Genomic DNA, 14,937 nt, shown 5'->3' on the forward strand with positions numbered 1-14,937 from the left:
AAGAGAAAAAACCTACTACATGGAGACTAAACAACATGCTACTAAAAAACCAATGGATCAATGAGGAAATCAAGAAGGAAATTAAAAACTACCTTGAAACAAATGATAATGAAGACACAACCTCTCAAAATCTACGGGATGCTGCAAAAGCAGTGCTCAGAGGGAAATTTATAGCAATACAGGCCTTTCTCAAAAAAAAAGAAAGATCCCAAGTTGACAACTTAACCCTCCACCTAAATGAATTAGAAAAAGAACAAAAAAGACCTAAAGTCAGCAGAAGGAAGGAAATTATAAAGATCAAAGAAGAAATCAATAAAACAGAGATTCAAAAAACAATAGAGAAAATTAATAAAACCAAGAGCTGGTTCTTTGAAAAGGTAAACAAAATTGACAAACCCCTGGCCAGACTCACTAAAAAGAGGAGAGAAAGAACCCAAATAAACAAAATTATGAATGAAAATGGAGAAATCACAACAGATACAGCAGAAATACAAAAAACCATAAGAGAATACTATGAACAACTATATGGCAACAAGTTTGACAATCTGGAAGAAATGGACAATTTTCTAGAATCTTACAGACTGCCAAAACTGAATCAAGTAGAAACAGACCAACTGAACAGACCGATCACTAGAAATGAAATTGAAGATGTCATAAAAACACTCCCTACAAATAAAAGTCCAGGACCAGATGGCTTCACAGGCGAATTCTCTCAAACATATAAAGAGGAATTGGTGCCCATCCCCCTTAAACTCTTTCAAAAGGTTGAAGAAGAAGGAATACTCCCAAAGACATTCTATGATACCACCATCACCCTCATTCCAAAACCAGACAAAGATAACACCAAAAAAGAAAACCATCAGCCAATATCTTTGATGAATATAGATGCAAAAATTCTCAACAAAATCTTAGCCAACCAAATCCACCAACATATCAAAAAAATTATACACCATGACCAGGTAGGGTTCATCCCAGGTTCACAAGGATGGTTCAACATACGCAAATCAATCAACATCATACACCACATTAACAAAAAAAAAGTCAAAAATCATATGATCATCTCAACAGATGCAGAAAAGTCCAACATCCATTCATGATCAAGACCCTCGCCAAAGTGGGTGTAGAGGGAACATTCCTGAACATAATCAAAGCCATTTATGATAAACCCACAGCAAATATAATCCTCAATGGGGAAAAACTGAAAGCCTTCTCACTCAAATCTGGAATAAGACAGGGATGCCCCCTCTCACCACTGCTCTTCAACATAGTTTTGGAAGTCCTAGCCACAGCAATTAGACAAACAAAAGAAATAAAAGGCATCCATATAGGAAGAGAAGAGCTAAAACTGTCACTGTATGCAGATGACATGATACTATGCATAGAAAACCCTAAGGACTCAACCCAAACACTACTTGAACTGATTAATAAATTCAGCAAAGTAGCAGGATATAAGATTAACATTCAGAAGTCAGTTGCATTTCTGTATACCAGCAATGAACTATTAGAAAAGGAATACAAAAATACGATACCTTTTAAAATTGCACCTCACAAAATCAAATACCTCGGAATACACCTGACCAAGGAGGTGAAGGACCTATATGCCGAGAACTATAAAACTTTAATCAAAGAAATCAAAGAAGATGTAAAGAAATGGAAAGATATTGAATGTTCCTGGATTGGAAAAATCAATATTGTAAAAATGGCCATACTACCCAAAGCAATCTACAGAGTCAATGCAATCCCTATCAAATTACCCATGACATTTTTCACAGAACTAGAACAAACAATCCAAACATTTATATGGAGCCACAAAAGACCCAGAATCGCCAAAGCAATCCTGAGAAACAAAAACCAAGCAGGAGGCATCACTCTCCCAGACTTCAAGAAATGCTACAAAGCCACAGTCATCAAAACAGTGTGGGACTGGTGTCAAAACAGACAGACAGACCAATGGAACAGAATAGAGAACCCGGAAATAAACCCTGACACCTATGGTCAATTAATCTTTGACAAGGGAGGCAACAACATAAAATGGGAGAAAGAAAGTCTATTCAGCAAGCATAGTTGGGAAACCTGGACAGCTGCATGCAAAGCAATGAAACTAGAACACACCCTCACACCATGCACAAAAACAAACTCAAAATGGCTGAAAGACTTAAATATACGACAGGACACCATCAAACTCCTAGAAGAGAACATAGGCAAAACACTCTCTGACATCAACATCATGAATATTTTCTCAGGTCAGTCTCCCAAAGCAATAGAAATTAGAGCAAAAGTAAACCCATGGGACCTCATCAAACTGAAAAGCTTTTGCACAGCAAAGGAAACCCAAAAGAAAACAAAAAGACAACTTACAGAATGGGAGAAAATAGTTTCAAATGATGCAACTGACAAGGGCTTAATCTCTAGAATATAACAACTTATACAACCCAACAGCAAAAAAGCAGAAAAATGGAAATGGAAAAAATGGAAAAATGGGCAGAAGACCTGAATAGACATTTCTCCAAAGAAGATATACAGATGGCCAGCAAACACATGAAAAAATGCTCAACATCGTTGATTATAAGAGAAATGCAAATCAAAACTATCGAGATACCACCTCACACCAGTCAGAATGGCCATCATTAATAAATCCACAAATAACAAGTGCTGGAGGGGTTGTGGAGACAAGGGAACCCTCCTGCACTGTTGGTGGGAATGTAAACTAGTACAGCCACTATGGAGAACAGTTTGGAGATACCTTAGAAATCTATACATAGAACTTCCATATGACCCCACGATCCCACTCTTGGGCATATATCCAGACAAAACTCTACTTAAAAGAGACACATGCACCCGCATGTTCATTGCAGCACTATTCACAATAGCCAGGACATGGAAACAACTCAAATGTCCATCGACAGATGATTGGATTTGGAAGATGTGGTATATATACACAATGGAATACTACTCAGCCATAAAAGAGAATGACATAATGCCATTTGCAGCAACATGGATGGAACTAGAGAATCTCATACTGAGTGAAATGAGCCAGAAAGACAAAGACAAATACCATATGATATCACTTATAACTGGAATCTAATATCCAGCACAAATGAACATCTCCACAGAAAAGAAAATCATGGACTTGGAGAAGAGACTTGTGGCTGCCTGATGGGAGGGGGAGGGAGTAGGAGGGATCGGGAACTTGGGCTTATCAGACACAACTTAGAATAGATTTACAAGGAGATCCTGCTGAGTAGCATTGAGAACTTTGTCTAGATACTCCTGTTGCAACAGAACAAAGGGTGGGGAAAAAAATGTAATTGTAATGTATACGTAAGGATAACTTGATCCCCTTGCTGTACAGTGGGAAAATAAAAAAAAAGTAATTACTCTCAGTCCCAGTAGGGCAGACACTGTTCATGGTGTGCCCACCAATGCCCTAGCCTGTGCTGAAGACCATATGTGTGTTATTTGATTAAATTTTGTAATAAACCTGAGAGAGAGGAAGAGAACAGTATTAAGCTTGCTTTACAAGTGAAAGCCACGGATCAGTTAGATTATGTGTCTGATAAGACACGGTTTCGGAATCCAAACCCAGGTTTGCTGGATCCCAGTTCTCAGAGCCCTGAAGGCCTTGTGGCGGGAAGGGGTGTGTGTCCTGAGCTGTGAGTAGGAGACAGAGGAAGGACATCATCTTGGGACAAGAGGAGGCCAGAGGCCCCTTGTCCTGGCTGGGGCGCTTTTGTCCCTCTGACACTTGGTCCTGGCCCAGAGGTGTCTTGCTGCCAGATCCCCGCCCAGGCACCAGGCCTCAGCCCTGCAAGGGCTGTGCTTCTGCAGCTGCTGCCTCCTTCCTAGGAGACAACCAGGAAGCCGGGCGACAAGAACTGCCCCCGAGGCATCACCAGCACCTATCCACCTTGGCTGTGCCCCCAGCCAGTGCTGGGGAGACGCCTCCCCACTGGTCTCCCCCCAGTTGGGCAGCCCCAGCTCCACCCTCTAGCCTCTGGCTCAGAGCCATTTTCCTGGATGGTTGAGCCCCAGAGTGGAACTGCCATAGGCAGGGGACTCTATCTGTTCCACAAAGCACTGCTTCCCAGGATGGTTTCTGTCTTTAAACTACACAAATAAAACAGTTAACTGCGATTCTCATTGCTGGGGGCAGGGGGTTCCTTCTGGGATCCCATTATCTAGAGATTTCTACCACACCTGGGCCTTCTCGCCCCCACACCAGGAAGGGCCGGACATGGACTAACAGGCCTGTACATCTGCAACGTGGCCCAAGTCTTGCTCTTCTCCATCCTTTGTGCCAGCTGGGGAGAGAAAACGTGGGAGGAATCCTAGAGTCTCGGTCAACCACCAGCTTCTCCAACCACTGTCAGGCTTTAGAACATCTCCCTATTCATTCAGGCGAGGAGCCAAAGTTAACTGGACCGTCTTTTCCCCAAAACATCTCACTTGGCACAAAGTCGCTTCCTTCCAGGAGAAAAACCACAGGTAGGGTCTCAGTCAAGAGTAGATGGGGTAACGTGAATCCTCTGAGTGTGGAAGGTGGAGTTCCCTTGTGGCCTTTCTAGATCCACCAGCCTGAGTTCCATGTGAAGTCAGAACTGCTCACAGTGCTTGTATCTCATGGCCCAGCTCAGCCCAGGTGGCTGCAGAGCGACTGAGCCATGGCAGGGGTGGGGTCAGAGGCAGCAGGTGTGAAAACCCCCCAGTTGCCACGTGGCCTGACTCTGCGTGTGCTGGGGGTGTGTGAGGTGCCTTCACAGGAGTCGTCTTCCTTGACCCCCCCACCCATGTGTGAGGCTGGTTTTCTCATCACATTGAAGATGTGGCATAAATGACCTTCCTACTGTCATGAAGAACCAGGCTGTCCCCGCAGGGTCAGTGAGCTCTCTGCTCCACCTCTGCTGGTGATGCTGGAGCAGTAAGTTCTGCCTCACTTCACCCCACACCACAGCTAAGAAGCCAGCTTGGGCGCATTTAATTAGGGAGTGAAACATGTTTTTCATTCAGAGAAACTCCACCTGGCTAAAACCACTTCTCCTCTAAACCAGCTTTCCCAGCCTCAGCGCTGTAGATGCTTCGGGCCAGTTCTCTGTGTGGGGCTGGTCCTATGCACCGCAGGATGTGTGGCAGCCTCTCCAGCCTCTACCCACCAGATGCCAGCATCACTTCCCAACTCCCGCTAAGGTGTGACCACCAAAAGTGCCTCCAGACACTGCCGATGTCCCCTGGGGTGGAGGTGGCTGAGAGGTCAGGGCAGAACCTCCCCCAGTTGAGAGCCACTGCTCTGAAACCGTAAATCAATATCGTCAACCTGGACACTTTTCATAGGAATTTCTTTCCCATTTTCTACTCAAATGGAATGAGATGGTGACATGGGAGCAGCAGTGAGTGGAGACGGTACGGCCATGCCTATATGCATCTCCTTCATGAAACACAAGGCACGGCTCCACTACCTGGGCAGGAGCAGCTCCACGCTCTTGGTTACACGTGATCGGGCCTGCTTCTTGGCTCAGACACAAAGTAGCGCAGCAGCAGGAAAAGCAGAGTGGCTGTGAGTAGACAGGGGAACAAGTGGGCAAGTTCATTATATCAGGTTTTCAGCAGGATCCTGTGCTGCTGACTTGTAAGTCAGCCATGAACTCACAATGGCAAGTTGTGCCCTAGTCATCTTTGCAGCTACAGCATTTGGCACAGCTTGGGCACCAGTAGGTGCAAGATAACTGTTTGTTGAACTGATTGATACCATGTGATGAGTAATAGTCTATTGTTTCCTTGAAAATCTGGCTTCCTTGTTGGCTTTTGCCAAGCCCGGGAGCTTAGACATGTGTGCATTACTGCCCTAGGCTATTAATAATCATTGGGTCATCCTTAGATAGTGTCCATCTCTGGGTTCCATTGCTATAAATTGTGGCTTACTGCATAGAAGCTGCCTTTGCCAGACAGGCAGTACATATGACCAGGGTGGCAAATTCTGATTTGAGTCTGGGACTCTGATGAGCCTAGGGGTCATTTCCAGTGACACCCCATTGATTGCAGCCATCATCTGCTCCCCCACCCCCGAGGACTCCATCCTCCTGGCTTAGAGCCTAGAGAGAGGAGCCATGTTCCCAGGATAGCTCATTCAGCCAGAGCCACGAATGCTGCACAGAGAGGGGCCAGGGCCCCCTGGAGGAGCCCAGCTTCTGTCATGGAGGGCTCCACACACATCAATCCACCAGGACAGGAACAGACCTTCACATGAAAATCTGCTTCTGGGAAAGTCCCTGTCTGTCTCCAATGAGAAGCAGCACTGAGTTGTTACCATGTTGGAGGCTTCTCAGTGTTAAAAGTTCTACTGACCGACCAGTGGAGGGAGAGGAAGCTGACTTGCATTAACTTGTTCACTTGCCCAGCTGCTCAACACTAAATGCCTCTCATGTGCCAAGGCTAGGTATGAAGGTGGAGGGAACATTAACCAAGGCCACCCTCAATTCAGATACCAGCTGAAAATGCAGGGCTTTGCAAGACCACCCTCTTGCAAGATGTGATGATTCTCTAGAAGGACTCAGAACTCACTGGAAACTCTATGCTCGTGGTTGTGGTTTATTACACTGAAAGGATATGGATTAAAAGCAGCCAAGGGAAGAAGCACATGGGGCAGAGTTTAGAAAAGTACCAAAGGCAGAATTTCCCACTCTGCCCATGGAATCCGCAATTTCCCAGCATCAGTGAATGACAAAGAACATGGAATATTGCCAAACAGGGAGGCTCACCGAGCCCTGTGCCCAGGGTCTTATCAGAACTTGGTCTTGTAAATCTGGTTGGCCTTCCACATGGTTGATTAACAGATACCCACATGCTCCCATGACTGAAAGACCACACCCTAAATCACATTGTTCCCATGAGTGGGCACAAGACCCCCTCTCCTAGGTAAACAAGGGCACTTTTATCAGTCAGGGCAGTCCACAGGCTTGTAGATGGCCTCCCAGAAGCCACAGCAAAGGCAGACCTCTTTGGGGGTTAACATTGATACCTTGCTTCTCACTCTTGGGCAACTTCACCTAATAGACATGTCACATCCTACAGACCCATTAATAGAAGCACAAAGGAGAAGACACAATGGATGCCACTGGCTCCTCCTCCTGGTAACAGCATCCCAATTTTCCTTTGCCTGAACTCTCAGCCCATGTGGATCAGGAAAGGCTAAGCCCAGATCCCAACCAAGTCTAGGTGTGGGTTCAGATCCAGCCCATCAGCACATCTGCCCTCCCAACCCCCACCCACAATGTTGAGCAGGGCAGGTGACTCAAGCCTTTGACTGTGTAGACCTTCTCGCCAGGTGCTAAGATGAGTTCCAAGGACTCCATGCTGCCACCCTGTCACCCTCAGAGGAGAGCCTTTCTGAAGATGAAGAGACCCAGAAAAAGGCAGAGCCAAGGTCTGGAGCCACCTCCTCCAGGAAGTCCTCTGAGCACCCAGCTCTGCTGGGACACAGACTTAGATGGCCTCTTTTTCAGTTACAGAAGCCAACACACTGCTCTTTTTCCTAAGTCTGTTTGAGTTGAGTTTCTGTCATTTTCCATCCTTTATCCCTGGCCAATGCACCTACCCAGTTTCCCCGCAATTTCCATGTGTCCCCTATGTTTCCCAGGTGTTGCCCGTTTTGAAGGTGAACGGGTCACTGTCTTCAACCTCAGTGAGGAGGGGCTTGTCCCCTGCAGGCTCACAGACCTCAGGTGTGGAGACCAGGGGTGGACATTGGGCACATGGTCCTTGATATCTGACAGCAAAAGCAGCACAGTCGCCATCCCAGTCTGCAGGGAGGGGGGGGCAGACCCCTTGTGGGGATAGTTATTAATTAAAGAGGCTGCTTGACACCCAGCCCCCCAGGAAGTGAGTGCTCTCAGCCTCTAACATTCTGAGGCTGTTTTCCTCTCAAAGTCATAAGCTTTACTCCAGGTGCTCTATCTATTTTCCTACTTTTGTGACAATTCAGAATATCTGGGTAGGATAATTTAGCAACACACTTGCCCCCTCAAATCATTTGTGGACTGAGGTAGAATGTGGAATCATCATGTAAGGGAAGACATCAGCCTTGCCAGGGTCAAGGCAGGAGGCTGGGCAGGGGAGGAGACGGGCGGACTTGGTGTTGGAAACCTCTGCATCTGGCCTGGTCCACGCTGTGATCCTGGTCCTGACCCTGCACTAGAGCATCACTGGTAGGGGGGCCCTGGGCAGTGGGCACTTGGGAGCCTGTTACACTATTTCTTACAATGCATGTGAATCTACAGCAATCTCAAAAGTTTAATTTTTTTTTTTTTGTCTTTTTAGGGCTCTACCCACGGCATGTGGCAATTCCCAGGCTCTAGGGGTTGAAGTGGAGCTGCAGCTAACGAACGACACCACAGCACAGCAATGCCAAATCCTTAAGCCATGATGGCCACTCCAAAAGTTTCATTTTCCAGGAAGTGTCAACCATGAAAGCATCTGTAACAGAATCATGGAACCCTCTTCACTTAAGACTGATTAGGGACAGAGACTGTTTCTTAAATACAGTCACTAAAGTTATTTGAAATGTTTTACTTATTCAGGAGTTCCTTCTGTCTGCAATGGGAGTTCCTGTGGTGGCTCAGTGGTTAACGAACCTGACGAGTATCCATGAGGACACAGGTTCGATCCCTGACCGTTCAGTGGGTTAGGGATCCGGTGTTGCTGTGAGCTGTGGCGTAGGTCACAGATGTGTCTTGGATCCCTCATTGCTGTGGCTGTGGTGTAGGCCGGTGGCTCCAGCTCTGATTTGACCCCTAGCCTGGGAACCTCCATATGTCATGGGTGTGGCCCTGAAAAGAAACAACAGAATCTGACTGCAGCGGCTTAGATCATTTTGGAGCTGTGGATTCAGTCCCCAGTTCCGTGCCCTGGATGAAAGGATCCCGTGTTGCAGAAGCTGCTGCCTAGGTCGCAGCTATGGCTCAGATTCAGTTCCTGGCCTCGGAGCTTCCATATGCCATGGGTGTCGCCATGATAGTTAGAAAAGGAAAATTGTTATTTATTTAACTTTATGTTTGGGTAGGTTTAAAAATTCAGCCTGGGCGATCATAGAGGAAAGTGGTAAGGAGTGCTCATAAAACACAGATCCTGGGAGCTCTCACCAGGGCGCAGCGGAAACGAATCCGACTGGGAACCATGAGCTTGCGGGTTTGATCCCTGGCATCGCTCAGGGGGTTAAGGATCTGGCATTGCCGTGAGCTGTGGTGTGGGTCGCAGATGCGGCTCCCATCTGGCGTTACTGTGGCTGTGGTGTAGTCTGGTAGCTGTAGCTCTGATTAGACCCCTAGCCTGGGAACCTCCATATGATGCGGCCCTAAAAAAAACGACAACCAAAAAAAACCCCCACAGATCCTGGTTTATGACACATTTGTCCCACATGGTCACATTTACCTGAGCTTATAAGCCATTCCAAGTACAGGAAAACTGTGCTAAACGTTTATCACGCGCAGTCGGCTCTGACAAAGAGCTGAAGGGCTGTGTTATGAAAAGACGTGGGTGGACGCCGCTCCCTGATCAGTCGAGCGCCTCTTCTGAGTGAACACTGCCCTCCCTCCGTGGCACAACACCTCGTCTGCCATTTCAAGACTTATCAAAAATAATTGCCAGTATGGCTGCACGGTGATAAAAAGGTTCATTTTAGATTTTTCCCAGTGATGCTGAAAGACTCTCACCAGTGTTATTTTCCCTCCGGAAGCAAGAAAACTCATTTCGCCCCCAATTTGGGGTGACCGCTTAGCATCATCAACAGCGTGAGTGATGACCATGTAAAAATTGTCATTTACATGAGGGGACTCGCGGTCAACTTCCTTCCTGCTGATAACCGCCCTGAGCACTCCTCTACGCTGACCCCGTCTGCCGGGTCCTCGACGTTGTGTCTTGCAGAAAAACACATGCAATTTTTTAAATTAAAAGGTTACATCAAAAGACAAATCCACCTATAGCCCAGCAGACACAATCCCCGTGCAAGTAATGTGAGGAATTGTAAGACCGGTTAGTTAGGAGTGTTCCTGATTTGATGAAGGCCCGGGGATCTGAAGACATGGCGAGAGTGTCAGATCAATCGTCACTGAACCCCAAGTGCCCTGCCCTTGTCAGGCCGCAGGTGACTCTGTCCACCCTAGGGAGAATGTGTCATCCTGAAAAAGAGCCAGTCTTCCGTGGTCTACAGGTGCTGGTCCAGGCTTAATGTGACAAGCCAGCCAGTTTCTGCAACAGAAGCTGAGGTCTCGATTGCCCTGGGAGCCCAGAGGACTCAAACGTGGGTAATCCAGCCAGTCAGCATGGTCTCCATGTCCTCACCTGTGCACACCTGATGCCATTTTAATAGGTGGGCACGCCAAGTCTTCCGGATTCCCCAAGAGCCAGCAGCGCCAAGCTGGGGCGCCAGGCACAGCCACCTGCTGAGGCACCTGTGGAAGGAGCGCCGGTACCCACTGCAGAGAACAGGAAAGGCACAGCCCCCAAAGGCCGGAGGAAGGGAGTTCCCATGCCTTCCCATCCTTGTGTGTAAAGGCTTTGGGAAAGGCCAGTGACTGGTATTTGACAGGTCATGGTTTTTAAAGGGACCCAGCCACACTCTGGGGATAGGAAGACAGCAATGAGTCAGAGACGGGCTCTACATGGGTATCCTCAAAGCCAGGTCCAGCGACCATCAGCATCACCTTGGAAATGCTTAGTGATGCAAATCTCAGTCCCCACCCCAGCCCTCAAAGTCAAAAACCTCTAGCGTGAAGCCCAGCAAAGGGCATTTTACCATGCCCTGCAGGCAATCCCAATCCAGGCTATTGTCTGACAGCCACTGCCTAGGAGCCTTTTAAACTCCATGTGCACCTGCGTGGACCTGCCGGGTCTGGAAGGCTTGGTTAGCTTCCCCCAGTGAGATAATAGCACAAACTGAGAGCAAGTCTTGGGAAAATTTTATCATCAATGCCATTACTCTGACACACACCCCCCCCAACACATAATTGCCTTCTGTAATTTTTTTTTTTTTTAGTGTCTTATAAAATTACTACTCCACGGTGAGCTGGAAATTAAAAGAAGCAAAATCTGGTTAGTCCTCGTCAATTGTTGCGAGGCATTTCTTAAGGAAGGATCTCAAACTCATGTGCCTGCAGGGGCAGGGGATGGGGGAAGGATTTCCAAGCAGATGTGGGAAATGAGCGAAGCCAGCTGGATGGGGCTGGGCCAACCGCTGAGCAAGAGGCCAAAGGGACACAGATATAAGACCCTCCCGCTGCCCCAGCTGGTCGTGGCCCCATGGGACAGAGACCCAGTGAATCTTCCTGTTTTTCAAAAACATCCAGATAATTCTGGTTGTTAGCATAATCTCTTGACTTTTAAATGTTGGCAGCTTCATTATATTTTCTTGTTTGTTGCAGTCAAGTATGCCCCTTCACCATTTTTAAGCGTGCAATGCAGTGGTATTAAATACTCTACGTTGCTGAGCACCCATCACCACCATCCATCCCCAGAGCTCTTTCATCTTGTAAAACTGAGGTCTGTACCTAATAAATAACTCCTGTTCCCCTCCCTAATAATCACCATTTTATTTTCTGTCTTTATGATTTTTGACTACTCTAAGTACTCCTATAAGTGGAATCATACAGAATTTGTCTTTCTGTGACCGGTGGTGTATTTCACTTAGCATGCTGTCTTCAAAGTTTATTTACTTATTTATTTATTTTTTTTGCACATGGAAGAATCCCCTTCCTTTTTAAGGCTGAATAATATTCCATTGCATGTATAGACCACATTTTGCTTATCCATTCCCCCATCAATGGACACTTGGATTGCTTCCACATTTTAGCTGTCGTGAATAAAGCTGCCATGAACAGGAGTGTACAAATATCTCTTAGAGACTCTGTTTTCAGTTCTTTTGAGTATATACCCAGAAGTGGAATTTCTGGATTATATAGCAATTATTTTTTTAATTTTTTGGAGGTGCTGTCTACAGATTCCTGAGTTCCAAAATAGGTACTCTGGATTCTGCCAGTGCAGTTGCTGCCCGGACAGGGAGACAGATTCCTGATGCTTCTCACTCTGTCATCTTCTGGGCAACTTTGTCTTTAAACACAAAACATTAAGGAACCCAAGAGTTCACCAACAGATGAATAAATAACCAAAATGTGGTATATACGTCAATGGAATATTATTCACCTTTAAAAGGAAGGATATTCTGGGAGTTCCTGCTCTGGCGCAGTGGGTTAAGAAACTGACCGCAGTAGCTTGGGTCACTGTGAAGGTGTAGGTTCAATTCCCAGCCTGGCTCGGTGGGTTAAAGGATCTGGTATTGCGGCAGGTGCCGGCTAGATTCAGCAGTCCCTGGCCCCAGAACTTCCATATGCGGGTACAGCCGTTTAAAAAAAAGGGGGGGAAACTCTTGCACATGATACAGCATGGATGAAACTTGAGGACATTATGCTAAGTGAAATACACCAGTCATAAAAAGGGCAAATCCTGTAGGACCCCATTTATGTGAAGTACCGAGAACAGTCCCATTCAAAGAGACGGAAAGTAGCATGGTGGTGCCAGGCCCTGGGATCGGGGAGGACGGAGGTTACTGGTTACTAGGTGCAGAATTTCAGTTTGGGAAGATGAAACTAGTTTTGCAATTCGTTTTAATTTCGGTGGTGAAGTACAACGTGGATGCATTGATGCCCTGAACGATGCACTTGGAAATGGTCAGAGCAGTATGTTTTCCTACGATTAAAAGAGAAAACACTTTCGTTGTCCAGAAGCCAGAGGGCTGCCTGTTTACAACCTTTGGTAAAGAAGAAGTAGAAATTCATAACAAATTACTGTAATGCAAGGCTCTAAAAGAATGATGTGCTAAGTGCAAAGGAAATGAACAAGTGAGATCCATCCGCGGGGTCAGAGAACATGACAGAGAAGGTGCTGGACCTGGGCAAGGGGTTCTTGGGGCAGCTTCTGGTATTTTCATAACTGGGACAGCGGCGCCCTCATGAGCACATGCAAGGAGTTCCTTCCACCAAGGAGCGTCTCAGGCGTGTGGCTCATTCCAAATAAACCACCACCCTGCCCGCTCCTGTCTCCCCACCTTATCTGGCCGGCAGTCCTGTCTGGATCCGTAGCATTAAGAATTCCCAGCCAACAAAAGGAGAGAGTTTGGGGGGTGGGGGGATGCGCTGGGGTTGTGGGTTGGAAATCCTATAAAATTGGATTGTGATGATCATTGTACAACTATAAATTCATTGAGTAATAAAAAAAAAAGAATTCCCAGCCAAATTTCAGGCCTGGCACCATCACCTTCACTGACGATAAAGGTCCCAGGGTGGGTGGAAGGCCGGCGGGCCCTTGGTGTGGGACGCCCGCACGCTCACAGTGGCGCCGGCCCTGCAGCCACCCCCCTCGCAGGTAAAGAGCGGTCCCTCATTCTTCAGGGCCCTGACCGGGCTCCACACTGTCGGAGTCTCCCCGTCCAAAGGCAGCGGCCTCAGGAGAAGGTGAGGCGCACCCGAGGCTCCTGGCCGGAGGAAGCCCATTCAGCACTGTCACATGGCACACCCAGAGCCGGGGCCTCCGGCTTCATTTATTATTTACCTCGTCTTTGATAGCGATCAAAAGACAGTCGTCGGCCCATTTTCAAATCATTATGGAGTTCTTTTTTTTCCTTCCCCCTCTCCTGGTTGAAAAGAGCCACCATCCATCAGAGGGTAATGAAAAATGCAACAAAAACCATAACCTAATGAAACATTCATGTGACAACGCGACTGCAAAAAAGATCAGGGATCTTAGGGAAATATAGACATTAATGGTCATAGTCAGTCAAGGTACAAAGTGGTCAGTGATTTAAAAGGGTTGAAAGCCTAAGAATAGTTGGGAAACTCGGCCCCAGGCATCTGGTTTAGAGGGTCCCCGGGCCTCGCCTCGCTCTTCAGTGTGGCTGTGGTCCAACGGCGTCATCTGGGAGCTCGGTACACTGATAGGCAGAAGCTCGGGCCCCACCCCAAGCCTCCCAAGCCAAGTCCGCCTTTAAACTGGATGGCCAGGCTGACGCATCATTCCAGGGTCTACAGAGAACAAGGAAAACTAAAGACACGGCCGTCAGACCGCCCTAGTCAGACCCCCCACTCCAGCTGTGTGACTATGAAAATGACCCAGCCTCCCTTGGCTTTGGTTTCCTCGTCAGTAAATGAGATAACAATACTTCACTGCTGGGCCCCCTCTCCACAAGGCATAGCAGGCAGAGTGCCAGGGCCCCACAATATTTTTACGGCTCCATGAAAATATTCTAATTTCTTTCAAACCAGGAAGGAAAACAATGAACTCATAGGGTGAGAGAAAACTTTAAATATTTTTATCACATCAGAGAAAAACATGTTAAGGACTGTGTGAATCTATTACATTTTGTCTAAGAAAAAAATTTTAATGTTGACATATTGAAAGTCACATCAAAAAGACTCTTTAATACTGACATGTATGATCTTGGTGGGGGGAGCACAGGGGCAGGGCCGAGGGTCCGCAGCAGAAGTCACAAGTCAGCCCTGCTTTCCTCATGGGCCATGGGGGTTCGTGACACAGCATGTGACCTGCTCAGAACACACCAACCATCGCCGCCCCCGGCTCCTATTTCACCGTCAGGAATCCTCCAGAAAGGGCCCCAATGCCCACAGCACCTGGCTGGTGTGGATCCCACTATGGCTTTACCTTGTGACCTTTCAGATCCTTCCTTGGTCTCAGGATCAGTCATTCCCACTGGACGTGTCGAATTTCACTCCCCACGACGTCGAAAGTGGCGAATCACCGTCTCGGACCCGGAAATGTGACCCGCTCTGGGTGGCTCAGCCTTCTGAAATCTGAATGTTATACTGAGAGAGGCAGTCGTTATTTCCTTGTCACAGAGAAAAGCGCAACTGCAAAAGAAAAGAAAAGGGAGAGAGCAAATGT

The sequence above is a fragment of the Phacochoerus africanus genome, chromosome 3, assembly GCF_016906955.1.
Source record: "Phacochoerus africanus isolate WHEZ1 chromosome 3, ROS_Pafr_v1, whole genome shotgun sequence".
Taxonomy (NCBI): Eukaryota; Metazoa; Chordata; class Mammalia; order Artiodactyla; family Suidae; genus Phacochoerus; species Phacochoerus africanus.